General features: G+C 46.0%; 1 protein-coding gene across 1 annotated transcript in view; it reads left to right on the top strand.

The window, feature by feature from the left end:
• The window catches only part of SORCS3 (sortilin related VPS10 domain containing receptor 3), a 606,008-nt gene that overhangs the window by 115,941 nt on the left and 470,675 nt on the right, over window positions 1-19,392 (top strand). The gene's annotated exons all lie outside the window — the stretch shown is intronic.

The raw sequence follows: 19,392 nt of genomic DNA on the forward strand, positions 1-19,392 counted from the left end.
AGCGGCCATGGCTCACGGGCCCAGCCGCTCCGCGGCATGTGGGATCTTCCCGGACCGGGGCACGAACCCGCGTCCCCTGCATCGGCAGGTGGACTCTCAACCACTGCGCCGCCGGGGAAGCCCGGTGTGCTCACTTTAACAGCAAGAAGCTAGAGGCAGAGATGCGTCATGGCTTCTGACCCCGGCAAGTGCATGGTCATGCAGTGCTTTCCCTCCTGGCCACCTTTCTTCCCTTTTCTTTCATTAAGTAAGTAGATATTAAACACTTGCTGGTGTTGTGTGCTAAGGGTCTTGGAGTGACTGAACCTGGTACTTGCCTCTGGAAGATTCTAGTCTGAAGGGGAGGCAGACATATAAGCTACTATGCTCGGCAAAGTATTATAGGTGCTAAGGATGCTGAGACAGAGTATGGGAGCCAGGGTGGGCTGTGCGAGGTGACAGTTTGCCTGGATGTGAGGGTCATGGGGTTGCACCAAGGCGTAGAAAGAAGGGGTTCATGGGAGTCCGAGGTGGTTGGGGGGAGATTTTCTGGAGGAAGTGAGCTCAGTGCTGTTTCCTCAAGTCTTCCTTCAGGCCATAGAGTGCCAGCATTCCCCATGCTTGGGGAATTCTCCTGTCTATTTTGTATTCTTTCTGCTCAGCCTGCTTGAATGTTGCCAGACAATGCAAGGGTAGTTGGGGTTGGCATGAAGCCCTCATCTAAAAGTCAGTTGCATTGGCCTTTTGAAAATGGGACGAGATATTTATGCTTAATATTTGGGTATTTTTGTTGTTGGCTGCTTTTTTTGTTTTCATACATCTTTGTTGGAGTATAATTGCTTCACGATGTTGTGTTAGTTTCTGCCGTACAACAAAGTGAATCAGCTCTATGCACACACATATCCCCATATACCCTCCCTCTAGCATCCCTCCCACCCTCCCTATCCCACCCCTCTAGGTGGTCACAAAGCACCAAGCTGATCTCCCTGTGCTATGCAGCAGCTTTTTTTCCCCCCAGGTCACACTCTGCTCATGAAATAAGATTAATTTGAAATGAAATTAAGTGTGTTCCATGTAGGACACCCTTGCCAAATAATTACATCAAATATAGTTTGCAAGGAGGGTTGTCTTTTTATCTTTTCTTAAAGGGCAGTCCAGAATCCAAATGCCTCTGAGAGCCAGCCTGTTCTTGGGTCTCTCTCCAAGATCACGGTCGCAGCTCATCCCTGAGATCCTAGGTCAGGCAAAATTGTAATAATCTTATATCTCAGGACTCAGAGAACTCTTCTGTACTGTCTTCACTGAAGGTATCAGCTTTAATAAAAATAAAAGTACCTGGGCTTATTCAGCAGCAAGGGAAAAAAATAAGTAAAGCCTCACAAAGCCCTGCATATTTCCTCTTTTTATAGAGACAGAGAGGCAGAGAGAAAGAAAAACCTACAAGGAGGGAGAGAAATCGGGGTGGTGGGGAGTAGGGACCATTTCTGGTTCATTGCTCATGCCCAGGTCACAGTGGTGCTGCGGTACTGCAGATATCTGAGGCTGTGCCCTCCCCCTGGGAGCCAGGGTCAAGTTCCCCTCCAGCCCCGCCTTCTCACAGTTACGAAAATTGGTTGAACATGGGCCCACCTTTGAAGAATTCAGAACTCAAGGTGACCGAAGAAATATTCTTACTCAACTTGTTCATTTTGCAAATAAGAAACTGAAACCCAGACTAGGAAATTTGACATGGGGTGTGTGAGTCTGTGGCTGCCCTCAAGGATGGCTGCGTGATGAGCGCTGGGCAGGTGGGTGGGACAAGGACCCTACATTCTTGATTCTCAGGTGCTGTACTTCCCCCTGCCCTGTCCTCACTTTCTTTAGCTCAGCAAGGGGTGTGAGCTGACCAGAGACCGCGAGTCTCCACAGGCAATGACTTTGCTTTCATGACCATTCTCTCTGCCACCCCCGCACTCTCCAGGCTCAGTGGTTTCCAACCAGGGGCAATTTTGCCTCCCAGAGGTCTTCCAGAAATGTCTGGAGACATTTGTCATAACTGGGGAGAGAGTGCTACTGCTGTCTAGTGGGTAGAGGCTAAGGATGCTGTTACACACCCTGCAACACGCAGGACAAACCCCCAGAACAAAGAATTATCCGGCCCCAAATGTCAGTCACGCTGCTGTTGAGAAACTCTGCATATCTGATTTTGTGTGTAAGTGTGTGTGTGTGTGGCCGGGAGTTGTATCTGAAAGAGATGAGAGCTCATTGTGACTGCAGGGAGGGTACTGATATCATTTTGGGGGTCGATTAGGCTCCTGTTTTACAAATTTGCCCAAAGCATCCACATTATACATCTAGCTTGTTGAAAGATGTATTTCCAGACCCCACCTCGTATATACTGAGTTGGAATCTCCAGGGGTGGGCCCAGGAATCTGTATTGCTACTCTGCTTCAAAGGTGATTCTGACCGAGAGCCCGCTTTGGTACATAATGGATTAGGTAACAGTGTTGGTTGAACATTTATTATTTGCCCATTCAGATAAATCTGGATCTTAACCTCAGCGCTGTCGTTTGTCAGCTGTGTAACCTCGGACAAGTCATTTATTTATTCTCTGAGCCTGTATTCTCTCATCCTCTGAAGAGAGAGGACCACATCCATCTCAGGGTTTGCAGTGAGCATGCAATGAGATAACCTGCGTCAGAGCTCCTGGTGGACAGTAGGTGTTCAGACCTGTTAGATGAGTTGACTGTGTTAGATAATAAGGAGACCTAACCGTCATCAGCCGCTTACATTACAAGCACGTGTTAGATACTCTTATAGTATCTTTTCTACTTAGCTTCACAACATCCTTCTTTTATAGCTGGGACACATTCTAGGTACTCTTGAGTATGGCAAGCTGAATAGCAGCCTCCCAAGATGTTCATTTCCGCATCTCTGGAACCTCTTAATGTTACCCTACATGGTGAAAGGGGTTTTTGTTGGTGTAATTGAGTTAAGAATCTTGAGGTGGGGAGATTATTCTGGATTGTCTGGGGCAGCCTGATATCATCTCGGGGAGGCAAGAGATCAGAGGAAGTAGGAGATAGGACACTGGAAGTCAGAGTCTGGAGTGATTTGAGGAAGGGGTCACGAGTCAAGTAATGGTGCTGGCTTCCGGAAGCTGAAATAGGCAGGGAAGTGGCTTCTCCCCTGGAGCCCCCAGGAGGAACCAGCCCTGTAAGACCCATGTCAGACTTCTGACGTTCAGGACTGTAACGGAATACATCTGTGTGGTTTTTAAGCCACAAACTTGTGGTCATTTGTTAGAGCAGCCATAGGAAACTTATACACTTAACCATGGTTTCCTATCCAGAAATTCTTAAAAAAAATTTTTTATTAAAATAAATTTTTATTGAATTATAGTTGATTTACAATGTTATATTAGTTTCAGGTGTGCAACATAGTGATTCAACATTTTTATAGATTATACTCCATTTAAAGTTATTACAGGTAAGGACTATATTTCTCTGTGCTCTACAATATATCCTTGTTGCTTATTTATTTTATACACAGTAGTTTGCATCTCTGAATCCCATACCCCTGTCTTGCCCCTCCCCCTTCCCTCTCCCTGCTGGTAACCAGCAGTTTGTTCTCTCTGTGAGTCTGTTTCTGTTTTCTTATATACATTCATTTGTTTTATTTTTTTTATTATTTATTTTTTATTTTTGCGGTACGCGGGCCTCTCACTGTTGTGTCCTCTCCCTTTGTGGAGCACAGGCTCCGGACGCGCAGGCCCAGCGGCCATGGCTCACAGGCCCAGCTGCTCAGCGGCATGTGGGATCTTCCCGGACCGGGGCACGAACCCGTGTCCCCTGCATCGGCAGGCGGACTCTCAACCACTGCGCCACCAGGGAAGCCCCATTTGTTTTATTTTTTAGATTCCACATGTAAGTGATAACATAGAGTATTTGTCTTTCTTGCCTGACTTATTGCACTAAGCATTCCTCTCTAGGTCCATCCATGCTGTTGCAAATGTAGAAATTGAGTGGTAAAGTTTACCACTTTACCACATCACTGGTTAGTGATGTCCAGCCAGTTAGAGGAGACATACACAACCGAAAAAGGTTGGGGGGGAATTTGCATCAAGGAGCAAATGAAAATATATGAGAGAAACAGTTGAGAATAAGAGGATCCTTCCCATCTGGTACTGTTAGTCCAGGGGAACACCCTGGAGGAAGTGGGAAGGTGGCCAGCCCCTGAGGTGTGCATTTGATGCCTTGGAAAGACATTGTGGCATCTTGGAAAAAACTTCTCTCTTGCCCAGTGATCCTCTGACCCTTAGATGCTGAGCCTTCCATCTGGTCTCCTGCCCTCTCCTTTCCCAGATGGCACAGTGGTGCCTGCTGTTGGCTTAACATGTTTGGAAGCTGCTTCTGTCTCCCCTGTGACTCTGATTAGAGAGGATGACAGGCGAGGTCCCTCTTCATTTCCCGTCTTTGCCACATGAGTCTCCACTCTCCCCAGCCTCCGCCTGCACTACCCCGCGTCAGTTGATGGGCGGTGTTAAGTGCTGACTAACGTGGTTATTAGAAGTATGGATTATTTAAGGAGACGTGCACATCATTAACCTTTTGTTCATCGGGGGAAGTCTTGACAGGCATATTAGCCTTAAGCACAGTGCAGTTTTGCCTGTGGTGGGAGGGAGGACGGAGGCAGGGGTGGGGTTGGGGGCTGAGGGGGTGGGCGTGGTGCAAAGGATCAGCTGCGTCAGTATTGGAAAGAGTTGCCCGGAGAATAGAGGCAGATTAGAAAAAAAGCTGAGCGTCGTTTGATAGAGCAGTATTTTTGGCTCCGGGATGCTGTGAATTGGAAATGCAGGAGAATTAGCAAGTCACACCTTCAGAGGCATCTGTGAGCGTTATGTATCGATATGATCACTGTAATTAATAATAATAAATGTTCTGTCATGGTGTGACTCGTGGAGTCACCCTGAGATGAGAGGGAGAAGAGGAAGAGAGATGGAGAGGGAAGTTATTAATAAACCTTAGGCCCAGCCCTCGGCGTCCTCACCCCTTCCCCGCACTGAACCCTTCTCTGCGAAGCCTCCTCGTCCAGACTTTGGTGACATAATGAGCCTACTTGGTCTAGAGGCATGAGCCCTGGGTAGCTGCTCTTCTTTCCAAAGGAGCTATTTTGTTAGATGAGGATCCCACTTCTTGTTCTTGTCCTTCTTTGGATCTGGAGGGGCGTCTGATCCCAAAGCACGTTTTCCTCTTGTGGGGTAATGAGGTTTGAAACTGGATCTCCGGGTGCGACGGGAGATGAGAATGATCTCTGCTAGACTGTGCTGCACTAAGGCTCTGAAACGGTTACGTTTAGAGGGAGGCCAGGCCAGTGGCCAGCTGAGATGGCATCAACCAGGGGTCTCCTGCGGCTTTTGTCAGTCATCCAACGTTTGCTGAGTGTCTGCTGGGTGATCCTTATCTTATGGGGACACAGAAGTGTCAAATAAGATCTTAGGAGCTCACTACCTTCTTAGGGAGAGAATAGTAACACACTATAGAATATAGAATATTCTAGCTATAGACTAGTATTGCTATGACTGGTACCAGTGCTGCTAGGAAACATACTGTTTCCTGATATAATTGTATATATATTTCCTAATATAATATAATTGAGAGTAATATAATTGTTAGGAGATACATTATGTAGCTCTCTTAGCTATGCATACCACTATTAGTAGCAATAAATGGAGAGCACTGTTTTACCAATCTAGATGTGTTTTGGACAGAAAATGAGTATCCATGGGGATTACAGAGGGTAGAGAGCTCTATAGGCAGGTGTAGTGGTAATACTGCTATGTAACATCTGCAGGATGTTTTATATAGCTTGTACCTATCTTTATATCTCATGTGATCTGCACAACGGTCAAGTGCATCCCAGAGAAGTTAAGTAGCTTGCTTATATCACGCCGCTGGTAAGTGGAAGAGCTAGGGTTTGAACCCCTTGTGACGCTGAGGCCAGGACTTGCTCCACTGCACCACAGCTGCCTGCTCCACAGAATGGTGTGCATTCCTGTGTGGTATGTGCGTCACAGTGCCTTATGCTCCAGAGTCCTTCCACTTCAGTCACCTCCTTTGATCCTCGCAGAGAGGCAGCATATGAGGAGGGGTTGGGTTTATTCTGGGCCTTTCAGAGGCATGAGACTGTTGGATGACATGGCTTTGAGCCACCTGCCAGCCTTTGTGAGAGGAGGGCACCATGACTCTTGGAGAAAACACAAAAGTCACACGCATGTGCGTGCACACACACACACACACACACACACACACCCCAAGGGAAAAAAGAAGAAAAACTCACAGAGCAAACAAAACAATAATAGAAAGCTGCAACCAAGAAGAACTTTTAGCTACGTCACTGTGCCTCACTCATTGCCAAATATCAGACGTCCTTTCCTACCTCCCGGAAAGGCAACAGCAAATGACGCGTGGGGTCCATTGGGCGCCCCCGTTTCCTCCTGCTGATTGTCAGGCCCGGTCTGGGCATGTATAGCTGTGTGAGCTTTTGGCGTCATCAGGGCAGATCTTCCTGCCCCTCTTTCCTGGGTTCTCTGGGTCTGTCCCGTTTCTCTGCCATCATTTGTGCCGCAGAGGCTTTTTCGGAAAAAGGAAATGAGATGGAATGAGGATACAGTTATTGAGTTTTGCAGACACAGTGCCAGTTTTGCTTCTACGTGGAAAGTGGGGTGCGGGTGTATGTGTGCGTGTGGACCCACACACGCGCTCACAAACATGCCTCCACGCTCAGTAATCTGGAGCGGGATCTGCCATCCTGTGTGTGGATCATCTGTATTACCAGTTCCGAGACAGCTTTATTATCTTAAACCTCCCTTATGATATTTCCTGTGACTGACAGTTACTGTCATATTTCTGCCTGGTACACACTGAGCCTGGACTTAGCTTCGGGATGTGTCACCTCGTCGTCTACCGTCGCTCACCCACGCTGAGCCCCACGCTGTTCATTTCAGCTGGCCTGCTTCCATCAAGAGGAGGCAGAAGCTCGGGAACCAGACGGGATGTGCAGTGGTTGTGGTGGCTGTTCGTCTGGGGCTGGGTCACTTCTCTAGAAGAGGCTTCCTTTGAGCATCCTGTCGCTAATGACAGGGAGGACGTCTCAGTGCTAGTGAGAATTTAATAAGAGACTGCAAAGACGTCTAGTTTATCTTTCTCATCAGTGCAGTGACCTTACAAGTGGTCATCAGCCTATTCTTGGATACCTGCAGAGACGGGGAGATCACTCCATTCCAAGGCAGCTCACTCTCTTGCAGATTAGCACACGCTCAGCACGCGGGGAGATGGGAGGGGCGCTGAGCTAAGAGCCTGGTGTGAGCCTGGGTTCTCCTCCTGACTCTCTTACCAATAAGCTAGGACCTCAGGCGAGTCTTGTCATCTGTCTGCGTCTGTTTCCTCTGCCTATGAAATGGGGGAACTGGGTTTCAGATGGTGCTCTGAGCAGCTTGGGGTTTCTGGAAGGTTCCTCAGGGGCTGCAAAGAAGGTTGAGGTAGGGGTTAAGTGTTGGCAGGGACACCAGTCATACTAAAAGAGAATCATTATTATTTTGTGTTTTATGTTTTGGGCTTTGAATACATGACTTTTGTAGATAAACAAGTTTAAAAAACAATAGGAGAAGAGGGTTCAAGGTCCTCTCTAGCTCTAATTTTGTATGATCTTTGAAACCTGTAGCAGTTACCATGAGGTCTATTTAGTAGAATAATACTACTTTAAATCTATTTTACAGAGAACAATTCTAACGCCTCTTAGAAGACAACCTTCCTACTGTCTCCCACCTTTTAAAAGTCCACAAGGGCAGGTTGTGAATATTACATCAGAGGCAGCCCTGGCCAGAATAGTGAATTAAGAGAGGTTTGTTTCGATGTCCTCTTTCCTTACTTTCTTTCCTGTGTTACTCTCTTTTCTACCCCAGGTGCCTCTGTGGTTTCCCATTCTCCCCAGACCATCAGACCCAGCCAGCTCTCACTATGGGGAAGTTCTCTGATAACCTTACCCTGGTTATAAAGTGTTAGCTGAGGATGTTTTAATAGCTTCCAAAATATTGGGGACTTTTGAAGCCTGAGAATCTAAACCTGTTCTCAAAAAAAATGAATGTCTAATGGTTAAGTCTGGGGTTCTGAGATAAATTGTGTCCCAGGAAGTTGTGGTGTGCGCACAGGCTGCTCCCGGCAGCTTCAGCTTCTTCATCCCTTCCTTTGGATGTGTTTGCCTTAGAGGTGTATTTCCAATTTTGCCTTGCAGAAGTGTTTCTAAAAGTAAATCTCCCGGAATACTAATCCTAAAGCCTCTGAGAAAAGGATTCCTCTGCCAAATGCCTTTGGGAAAGTGCTGGGTATTATGGTTCCCTCTTAGAGACTCACAACGCACCCTGATGTATTTCAGACTCTGAGAAAGCCATCAGGGAGGAGTCCTGGTTTATCTTTGTTTAATCCAGTGTTTCCCAAAGTGTTTGACCAGAGTAGCCTATTTTCCTCTAAGTAATGGCTGTTAACATCCCTCAGAACTCGTGTTCCCCAGCACACACTGGGAGCATTAGTTCTCACTGGGCGTGGTTTTGCTCTCCAGGGGGCTTTTGATAAAATCTGGAGACATTTGGGGCTGTTACAACTAGCGGGGAGAGTGCTGCTGGCATCCACTGAATAAATGCCAGGGATGCTGCTACACATCTTAAGTGCAAGGGACAGCCACCTGCCGTAAAGAATTATCCGGACTCAAATGTCAATAGGGCCGAGGATGAGAAACCGTGTTCTAGAGTTAGGCAGGAACCAGGTCTGTTTAAATGCAGTGCAAAGTCCTGTAAAATCAGGTACTCAGCTGGGCCTTTTATGATGAGGGGTGTTTTCTGGACAATGTGGAAGGACACGCACGAGGTGATATTTCCCTAACACTACCGAACGAATCCGGAGCCCAGCGCTCCTTCGTGCCCAGAGAGAGGCAGCGCTCAGCTCCCGCGAGCCCCCCATCCCACTGTGTGGGCAGGGATGAAAGGGGCCTTCTCCCTGCTGAGCGTCCGGGATCAGGGCTGACAGGGCGCCATCACCTGTTCTTGTCCTCCCTTCCAGAATCAAGTGGTTTAGCACCGTTACAGGATGAGCCTGTTTTCCCAGCTTGCGGATTGTGCTTTATTTATTTTTTTTTGCATCTTGCTCCAAACCTCTTTTCTTTTTCTTGGATCGACAGGGCCTGGCTGCTCCTTCTGGAGATGTTGACTTGGTGGAAAACAATGTGCCTGCTGTCAAGCACAAGAGCATTCCTGGGACTGAGATTCTTTTAAGTCCCGGCGATTTATCTGTTTCCTTAAAGCAGAGCAGTGACGCTTGTTAGTCAGCACAACTCGCCCCTGCAGCCTCCCCGCCCCTCCCCCAGCCCCCCGCCCCGCTCCATCCTGTTGCACATCAGGGCAGAAGAGCCTGCGGCGGTTCACAGCCTTTCTGATTCTCTAAGTCAGTGAACAGTGAGCTCTTTGGGGCTATGGATCCCTTTGAGAATCTGATGGACGCAAAGGAACTTCTTGCAGAAAATTGCGCACAGATGCATATACACAGTATCGCCTGTGATTCGCCGTGGTGCATGGTGGTCTGTTTGTGAACTCAGAATTTGACATACCTAATTCTAGGACACTGCTTGGAGACAGTGGCTGCTCTTGTGGCTCTGCATTGGGCATCCTCATTGGGGCATACAGGGGAAGGACCACCTCAGTTCCTTGCCTCAAAGAGCTGTTGTTCTTGGGGAATCATAATTTAACAGAGTGAGTTAGTAGCTCATGCATTCATTCATTCATTGGTTCAGCGCAAGTGTATTTTGTTCCCGGGGAGCAAAATATCAACTACTGGGGAGTCAAAGATGAAAAACCACTCTTCTTTCTCTCAACAGTAGAGGATATAGGAAAGGGCACTAAGGTCTAAGGTCCACCTGCTGGGATTGAAGAAGTGTGTAGGGTCCGGCAGGGTCTGCTAGGTGCCTGGCACTTGATCCTGGACTCAAGTTTGACCCAAGAAGCCCTTTAAGAAATCACCCAGAACCTTCCAGGGCCCCAAGGCAGCAGAGTCCATTTCCCCTTTTCAGTGCCCTCTGCAGAGCTGAAGCCACTTGGGTGGCTTCCCATAGTTGTTACAGGCAAAGAACGGAGGACACAGGGCCCCCACCTTGGGGTTTTAGGAATCGGCTCACCTGTTGTGGTCCACAGCTTCCACAGCGCCTGTCAATTAACTTGGTAGGGGATAAGGCTGTCTCTTCTGATCACATAGCCTTATTGATGGAGCTCACCGATGTGGGGTCTCTGTAGAGGGAGAACTTTGCAGAATAATGAACACCTTTGCAGTGAATCACGTTTATGCCAATTACATGTTTTCTTCACTGTTTGGGCTCTGTAACGCATGCAATAAAACAACTAGCCTCCTTCTTTGGCTACTCGTTCGGCTAGTATGGCTAGGACACATACTCTAGGCATCCTGGGAGGAAGATGAGCTGGTCTGTTTGTTTGAGCTTGGTGAGTACTTTGAGCTCAGCTACAATCCGGCCTAGCCATCTGACGCTCTTACAGGATGGACAGGTGGGATTTCTTTTTCCAGAAACGATCTGTTCCTACACAAGGTTGTGATGGTCTCACCTGAAGAGGGACAGTGAAGTCCATAGCAGTTGGATTCAAAAGAAGAAATCACTTTTCCATAATTGGTACCTTTTCATTCTCCTTTTCAAAATGCCCAGCACCACTACCACAGCTCTGAATCTCCAGCAAACTGCAGGGTAGGGGAAAAGACCACACAGAAATTACAGTTGTAAGCAGGTCATGAGAACCGGCTACAAGCAGGCAGCTCTCAGCGTGCGGGAATGGGGGTTACAATTACAGATTTATGTGGCTCCATTTTCTGCTTTCAGTATAGCTGTCAACACCTCAAACTGAGAAGCCCATCGCTGAGGCCTGGGCAGCCTCCTCCCAGCTCCCGTGTCAAGAGAGATTTATTATTCTTCCAGATTCTACTCATAGCAGCTCCCTCCAGATGGCCCTAGGGAGGGAGGATTTTATTTTATTTCATTTTGCTGAGAACCACAGCTCCGCAGAGACTGTGTTCTGTCTCTCAGGCTAGGTTCCTGAATCTGGGTGAAGAAGGCAGGGAAATCGAATTGGGCAGTAGCTGTGTTGAAAGAAAATGAAAATGGAGCCAAAAGACCATTTATTGTTGCATTGTGGGAACAGAAGACTGGAATAATAACCATAATGTCCATCAGTTGGGAACTGGTTAATTATGCTGCATCCACAAAATAGAATATTATGCAGCTGTTAAAAGGAGTGAGGAAGATTCACGTACACTGATAAGGACTGATCTCCATGGTATAATTAAAGAAAAAAGCACAGTGCATTTTATATAGCATGCTTCCATTTGTATAAAAGTAAGAGTGATTTCTAAATATGTACCTTACGTCTACAAGGGTGATTTCTGAGATGACTCACAAGAAATTTGTAGTAATATTTGCCACTAGGGAAGGACTTGACTGAGAGACAGGGGAGGCAGGAAAGCTGTTTGTAGAAAATCCTTTGGTGCCTCTGGATTTTTCTTTTCCTATATGCTTGTATTACTTTCTCAAAAATCACTTAAGGCTAAAAAAATGATTTTCAAATCTAATAACGTCTAGCAAGGTTTGCTTTCAGAAGGATGAGTAAATTGTGGTTTGAGTGTGACTAACCAAAGCTACCCAGGAATGAAGAGTCTCAAGGAACTCCCGTTATTGTGTGGGATTTATCACTTCTAATGATAAGTAAGAACTAGAACCTGTCAGGTGAGGTCCGATTTTACCTTCATTTATGCGGATGCATTGAGTGCATTATGGGCCACATAAATTGCATTTATACCACACTAATTTGTTATGTGCCATTTATGAGAAGCTCAAACGTCCCTCTTAATGACATCATTGTTTATACCAGCTGGGCTCACTGCCTCTTCTTTCCTACTGTTCTTCCGCAGGGGTGGGGTGGATGGTGTGTTTCTTGGGGGCTGTCAGAATTTCTTTCCTGTGAATCAGGGGTCAAAGAAGTAATCTAAATGTTTGGAATGGCCAAGTGGGAGGCAGTAAAAGTGGTGAGGCCCTTGGCAACCAGAATGGCATATGCCCCTTTTGGATCAAATTCAGCTTGAAAAAAATCTGCAGGTCATATCTTGTTCAAGACCTGGGAAATTCTATAGTCCCTTTCCTAAACCCTTCTCTGATGTCTCAGCTTCCTCTTTCAGGCATGCCTGGCCCTACGGATTCAACAGAAGCCTCTCTAGTCAGAAAGCATCCTCCAGAGTTTTGGTGTTGAGTTGATAGAGGAAGGTTGACCAGATAGCTGGGAAGCAACCTGACTCTGCCTGTGAATTCTGCCCCAAGTTATTGAAAAGGCATCTTGTCTCTTGTATTGGACACCAGATTCCTGGAGGGCGAGGACTTATTCATCTTTTTACTCAGGGCAGAGATGAACACATCTTGCCCTGGGCTGTTCTTCAAAAACCTAGATCACGCAGTATGTTACTGGGTTATAGCATCACAACCGGGAAGCTGTCTTCCCAGGGCGTATTTCTCTGATAGGAAAAGTGAAAACTAGAACAGAATGGCTGAGAAGATGTAATTAACAAATGAAGCCATTCTTAGCACAATAAGTATTCAGAATAAGAACCTGATAAGCATTGAGGGAATAATGGTTGCCCTTTGAAAGTGTAGCTGTAAGTGGAGGTGAGTACTTTAGATTGTCCTGCTCTGAGCCCTCTGCTGCCACCTCCATGTAAAGAATATCTGACTGCGTGACTTTTGGGACGATGTTTCCTCTGTCTGTCTTCCTCTGGCTAGTAGGAATCTTGGCTGTCCCAGTGGCCAACTTTGTCAGATAATTCGGGACTTTCTCGCTTATGCTGTCTCTTCTTAATGGTTTGGCATGACTCGGGATTCTGTGCCAATGCTACCATAACTCTCCTCGGCAACTCACCCGTACAGAAGCTTTTTCCCCAGAATAGGAGTGGGAGAGCCCGTCCAGGTTCCATATAACACTGCTTCTCTCTCCTGCAGAAGACCAGTGTGCAGACTATATCCGAGAACCATACACAGTACAAATAACAATGCAGCAGTTCCCATACATTACCGAAAACAGTGCCGAAAAGACAACGTACGGTGCATAAAGAAGCCCATTAAGTCCGGGTGGACAAAAAGAAAGGAAGGATATTAACAAACGGCTTCTCGGTAGGACTTTGCAGTGGATGGGGAAGTAGGAAATGGTAACCGAAAGTAAGCTATACTGGAAAGAAGTCCAGAGCAAAGGAAAAGAAAAAAGAACAGAGATCCTTTTCAAGATGGAGGGAGAGAAAAAATCTATGGCCTTGAGTTGTAATCTCCAGATAGACCGATTACCATTGGAAGATCCACCTTGTTCCCTCGTTGGCACAGCCCTCCCTATCTCTGCAGTCTAATGGTTTACCCATTTAGTGGCTTATATGACACTTCCTACCTGAAGCCTTCCCTGATGTTCCAGATGAAAACAACTTTCCCTCTTAGGACGTAACTCTGTTTCACTGCTTGTCTCTCTCTTAGTGCTGACTTTCTACCTTTTATGGTGGTTATTTGTGTCCATGTTTGTAGAACGTCTCTGAAGGCAGAGATTATGACTTGGTGATCAACATTTTAGCAAGTATTTTACTGAATGCTTATTATATACCACTCCCAGTGCTAATGGGGGAATACTTACACAAGCAAAATGCAGTCTTAGCACTCAGGCATTTACCTTTAGGAGAATCAAGTACGGCTCTTTGCACAGTGTATGTGCAATCTCTGTTGAGTGAATGAGACTCAACCCTCTCTGCCCTGTTTTAAGGATGAGGAAATTGAGGTCCATGACTACTTGACCTTCTTAAGATGACACTCCTAGTTTGCGTAAAAATGGAAACTCAGGAGACTCTTTTCTTGCTTGATTTTATACTCTACAAACAGCATCATTCTCTTGGCCAGTCATCTCATAGATGAATAAGTAGGGCTGGGAGAGCCTGGAGGTAGCCCTGACCTTCCAAAGTTGGGAATACAGCTCAGGGTGCACCGAGAGCTAAAGAAAGAACATGCATGAGCCATTCAAAGCAAGGCCAGTGGAATGGTAGGTATGTCTGAAAAAGGCTAAGAAACGATTTGGTGAACCAAGGAGGAAGCTGGTGGTGGAATGAGAAGGCTGAGCCTTGGGGCAGGTGGATCCTTTTTAACTGGTCACTCTGCATATGTCTGTAGACTCCTGGAAGCAATGTGGACTCAGAGCCTTGCAAACAAACCTATGTCTGTCCAAACGTAGCTTTAATCCATCCCTTGTCAGACTCCAGCCTTCCCTTTTCCTGGTAGCTATGCAGGTGAGTTGGCACTAGAAGATACCTCCGGAAGCCATCTGATTCAGCCCCTTGCCTTTATGCCAGGAGGATATTGTCTCCATTTAACAGGTGACTTAAAAGAGGCTCAGAGGAGTTTAAGGGTCAGAACCATTCAGGAGAGATCTCCCCCAGTGGTGAGCCACGGTATACAGAGTGGCCATTTTGTGAACATTCTTTTTGATGAAGGCACCTCATTCAGTTGAAACTTAGGCTCCTCAGGGACTGACTCTAAAGCCACCCCTTTGGCCTTCAACTTGGAGCGTGAGAGTGTTGGTGTCTAAGACTCTGAACTCTGGCTGCTGTGCCTGGGTGACACAGCAAGACTTAGAGGGGTGCCCATGCCGCTCTGAGAGGGTCTGGAGCTGGAGCAGCCACAGGCACACAGGCTCCAGAGCATCTCCTGAGTCCCTCTCTTCATTCATAAGCAGGTAAGCTCTTCCGTTGATACCTAGTGGATCATCTGGAGTTCTCTGAAACTCTGAGAAAACTGAAGATCTTTCCAAATTGGGAGTCTTTCGGTGGCTGTGGTCACAACAGACGTTTATATTTTCCACACCTCTTTCCATAACAAAGCCAGTAATTAAAATCTTCTGCTGAGACTAGAGTTGTTATATTCCTGTTTGGGAATCAAATCAGAAAGAAGGTGGGGGGAATAGATCAGAGTCATAAGTATAGAGAGAAGCCTGGACAAGTGTCTACATTTTCTGCAACGAGACGCTCATGTTTTGGGGGTGGTTCTGGTCTGAGTTAAAAACTCAGGGACCAAGAAAGTCAGTTATCCTAAAACATCATGGGCCCATCCTGTTAGGGTTATCTGGGCAATAGAGCTTGGTGGGAAAAAGATGGAGAACGTATGATGGGACCTCCAAGCTCACGCTCCTGGGGCTGCCTGTTTATCCAGTGCAGCTTGACGCTACCTCTAGTCTCATCCTCCTGTGGCATGTGGTTGGTTCCTCTTTCTGACTGCATCCCATTCTGTTTTGCTTCACTAGTTAAGCTTGTTAATGACTACCGAAGACCATTTGGTCCTTGAAGGCAATGAGTATTTTATTCCCCTTGGATTGCTCATAGCATTTGTGCTGTTCCTGGTAGTTAGAGGAAATGCAGTGGATGTTTAATGCTATGGTCTTTGCAACATTTCCTGCTTTGGAAAGTGAACTTCTAAATATTCTTCGTTCCAAGATGGCTACAGTTCTTCTTCACACTTATTACTTCCTTCCAAAGAAGATTATTCAGGAGCAGCCTTCTTTTTTTTTTTTGCGGTACGCGGGCCTCTCACTGCTGTGGCCTCTCCCTTTGCGGAGCACAGGCTCCAGACGCGCAGGCTCAGCGGCCATGGCTCACGGGCCCAGCCGCTCCGCGGCACGTGGGATCTTCCCGGACCGGGGCACGAACCCGTGTCCCCTGCATCGGCAGGCGGACTCTCAACCACTGCGCCACCAGGGAAGCCCTAGAAGCAGCCTTCTTCGTGAAACTTTTAATGACTCTGATTTACATGACCCTACCTTCTCTAAACTCCTACATTTCTGTAGGTTGTGCATTATCATATGTTTTCAATTCTTCTACCTTCAGGTAGATTGTGGGCTCCTTGGATCTTCCACAATAGCTATGTCCCTACTTTGGGACTGAATGATTTTTGGATCATTGATTTCCCAAGCTTTATCTCTTAATAAGGAGTTTCAGTGTGTCATTATCATGTTGGGGCAGATGAGGAGAGGAGTCCTGGAACTTGTGCTGGAAGATATTCGTAAATAGAATGTATATACATATGTGTCTATATGATGTATTTATAAATCTATTTATAAAGAAATGCATATGTGTATATATGTAGCATGTATATATATAAACATATGTATTACATAATAGATATGTACATCTACTTACATTTTTCTCATTTTAATCCTCACAACAAACTTGTGATATACATTGTTATTATCTCCATTTTTGAGGAAAAAGAGATTCCTATCACTTTAGAAGTGAGTTACCTTGAATGTCAGATACCATAACCCCATCTCATACGTGTGAATTTTTTTTTTTACCTACAGTGGCTGAATAGGGAGTTGAACTCTATGTACAATAAACACAGACTCTACAATTAAGGTAATTAAAATAATGAGTCTGCGCTCTCATTCTTGCCCAAGATCACAGAGCCAGTAATCTGTGAACCTGTTATTCGGTCTCAGGTCTGCCTGACTCAAGTGCTTCTGGTCTTTCCTGATTGAAAGGGAACAGTAATGGAGGGCTGTGTTTAGGAATTTGGATTCTGCACCACAGGTGACCTTTGAATGCTTGATGAAGAGCTAAGTATGAGCTTTGACAATATATTTTATTAGGACATCCTTGTTAGAAGGTTGGGAGGTGGGTGGGAGGCTGTGAGAAGGAAGAGGAATCAGTTAAAGTCCATGGTATTACAGTATTCCAGGTAAAAGATGGTAAAAACCTGGACGGAAATTGTGGGAACACAGAGGATGCGATAACAAGTTATCATTGCAAAGGTAGCGTTAGGATTCAGCAGTGATTGAATGAGTTTAGGGAAGAATTAGATCAGTAATATGGCTTTTAGGTTCCTGCTGACACCATTAACTCAGACGGGAATACAGACAGGAACAGGGATTTTCTTTAGCAGAGGGGAGGGAAGGAGGACGTGTATGATTTTGGCATATTATGATTGAAGTACCGGTAGTTCAAAAGGTTGGAGTTTTCTAGGAGGCAGTTGGATGTACAGGACTGAAGATCAGGAAGGAGTTCTGGATGGGAGAGGGAATTTTTGGGTTCTGGATGGGAGAGGGAATTTTTGGATCCATCGGCAGTTAGGTGGTAATGAAGCTGTAAGAGTGGACTAAATTTCCCAGGAAGAGAATGTGGAGAGAGAGGGAGGGTTGAAGGTGGAACTCTGGCAGTGACCAAAATTTAAGGGGTGGAGTGAGGCAGGTCAGTGATGACAAAGCTGAAGAAGATGCCCACAGAGTGCTAGAAACGCAAGGACTGGACCTTTGTCTTGCCTCAGTTTCCAGGCCATAGGAAAGTAATATGCAGCTCCGTCTGAAGACTTCTAAGACCTCCCTATCAGGATCATTCATCCCTGAATTTCTGGAACAATCACGATTCCAGATACTTTGTTCTGTTGTCAGACTTCATACCCATATTTTTGTCAGATTTTGTGTCCAGGTTTTTGGTTTGGGAAATGGCGTACATGTGTTGCTCATCAGCTCTCTGGAGGGAAGCGTGCGATATTCCCCAGAACGCCGGTTTTCCTCCAAGGGTTGATAGTTGGGACGTTTTCTATCATGAAGCCAAAGTGATAAAAAGCCAAGTGGCTGCTGTGGATGGGAAGATAAATAGTGATAAAGGGAGCTCTGGGGCTCAGAACAGATGCCTGTGGTATGGGGTGGAGAGTCCTTCAGGAGCCCAGAGGAAAAAAAACTACAGGAATCCAGGGTAAGTTGACCAAAAGAGCCCCCATCAGAAGGATTTAAACAAAAGTTCAAGGAGGGGTGTCAAGGCAGATTTTGTGTGTGTGTGTGTGTGTGTGTGTGTGTGTGTGTGAGTGTGAGTGTGTGAGAGAGAGAGAGAGACAGAGAGAGGAGGCTGTTGGGGGCTGGTCATTGATTATTATCCAGCATAGTTGAAGAGGAAAAGATGTGGAAAGTTACTTCAGCAGACAATACATACCTATGTTATCTTATTCAGGTTTTGCTGTCAGGACAAGGAGACTGCTGTGGTAACAGGGCCTTGCTGGAGTTGAATTCACTGTCTTTCTGGATGTCATAGCCCAACATCCACATAAGGCTTAGAGGGGATTAGGGCCCTAAGGAAGGCCCTCGATGGACTCAGTGGGCGATATGGAGGTGATTACGACACACCACAGTGGGCCTGATGTCTGAGAACAGCATTCTCAGGCATGTCGGACCTAGTTTTCCCTTTATTAACAGATATTTTGAAATCCTCACTTTAGAGTGCTGAAATGAAAATCAGAGAAAATGTAACCTGCCTACAAACACAATTCAAATCAACATAATGCCCTAAGTCTAATATAAAGGAGAAACAAATGGAGAGTAATTTATAACAAAACAGTGTGTATTTCACTGAATGCTAAGGTGTGACTATGCTGGAAGGTATAATGAAGTCGCCAGATGCTCACTCCTGTACATAGAATCACCCCGAGTGAGATAGTTACAAAAGCAGACTGACACAGGTGTGTGGTATTGGAAATTCAAACACTGTAAATGGTGCTTCCATTTATTATGTGATATTTTTTTTTAAATGGTGAATAATTTGGTAAAGTTCTTTATAAAACAAAAGGCAGTCCTCCCTCAACCTATGTGGTAGCTGTATACCTAGAAAATTTTCAGTCTATTAGTACTGTGCAAAAATATTTTCTGCTTATAGATAAAATGAATTTAGGCTCTAGGCTTGGTTAATGACAAACAGGTTCTTCCCCAAAAGAATGTCTGGTGGTGGTTTTTCTACCCAGGGATGTGAGATGATTTTCCATGGTACAACACAGATTCCTGCCTCTGTCCACTCAATCCGGGATTGCCCTGTCCCACCAAATTTTCAAAATGCCCCCTAAGGGCCAGTAGCTCTCCTGTTGGAACCATTATTTTAGACTTTAGAGTCAGAAAAGACCAATTCTACTGGGAACTGAATAACTCCAGTTACCCTGTGTTATCGGTGAGGAGCTGTCCATGGTGCTGCTTAGTCTTTGGTGTAAACGAATCTGATTACTATGGATTTGACTAATTCTAAGTCCTAGCTGCACTGTGACCCCTCTTTGATCATGGCTTCCTGATTCAAGACTCTAGTTAACTTTGGTTTTATCTGTAATGAGAATTACATGCCCAGTAGTCAGGCCAACAGCCAGACCTGGCCCTGCTTTGGACTGGGAACCGTCCTGAGCAGTGGTGTGTTTTTTTGTTTTGTTTTGTTTTGTTTTGTTTTTGCGGTACGCGGGCCTCTCACTGTTGTGGCCTCTCCCGTTGCGGAGCACAGGCTCGGGACGCGCAGGCTC

Source organism: Phocoena sinus, chromosome 16 (genome assembly GCF_008692025.1).
Source record: "Phocoena sinus isolate mPhoSin1 chromosome 16, mPhoSin1.pri, whole genome shotgun sequence".
NCBI lineage: Eukaryota > Metazoa > Chordata > Mammalia > Artiodactyla > Phocoenidae > Phocoena > Phocoena sinus.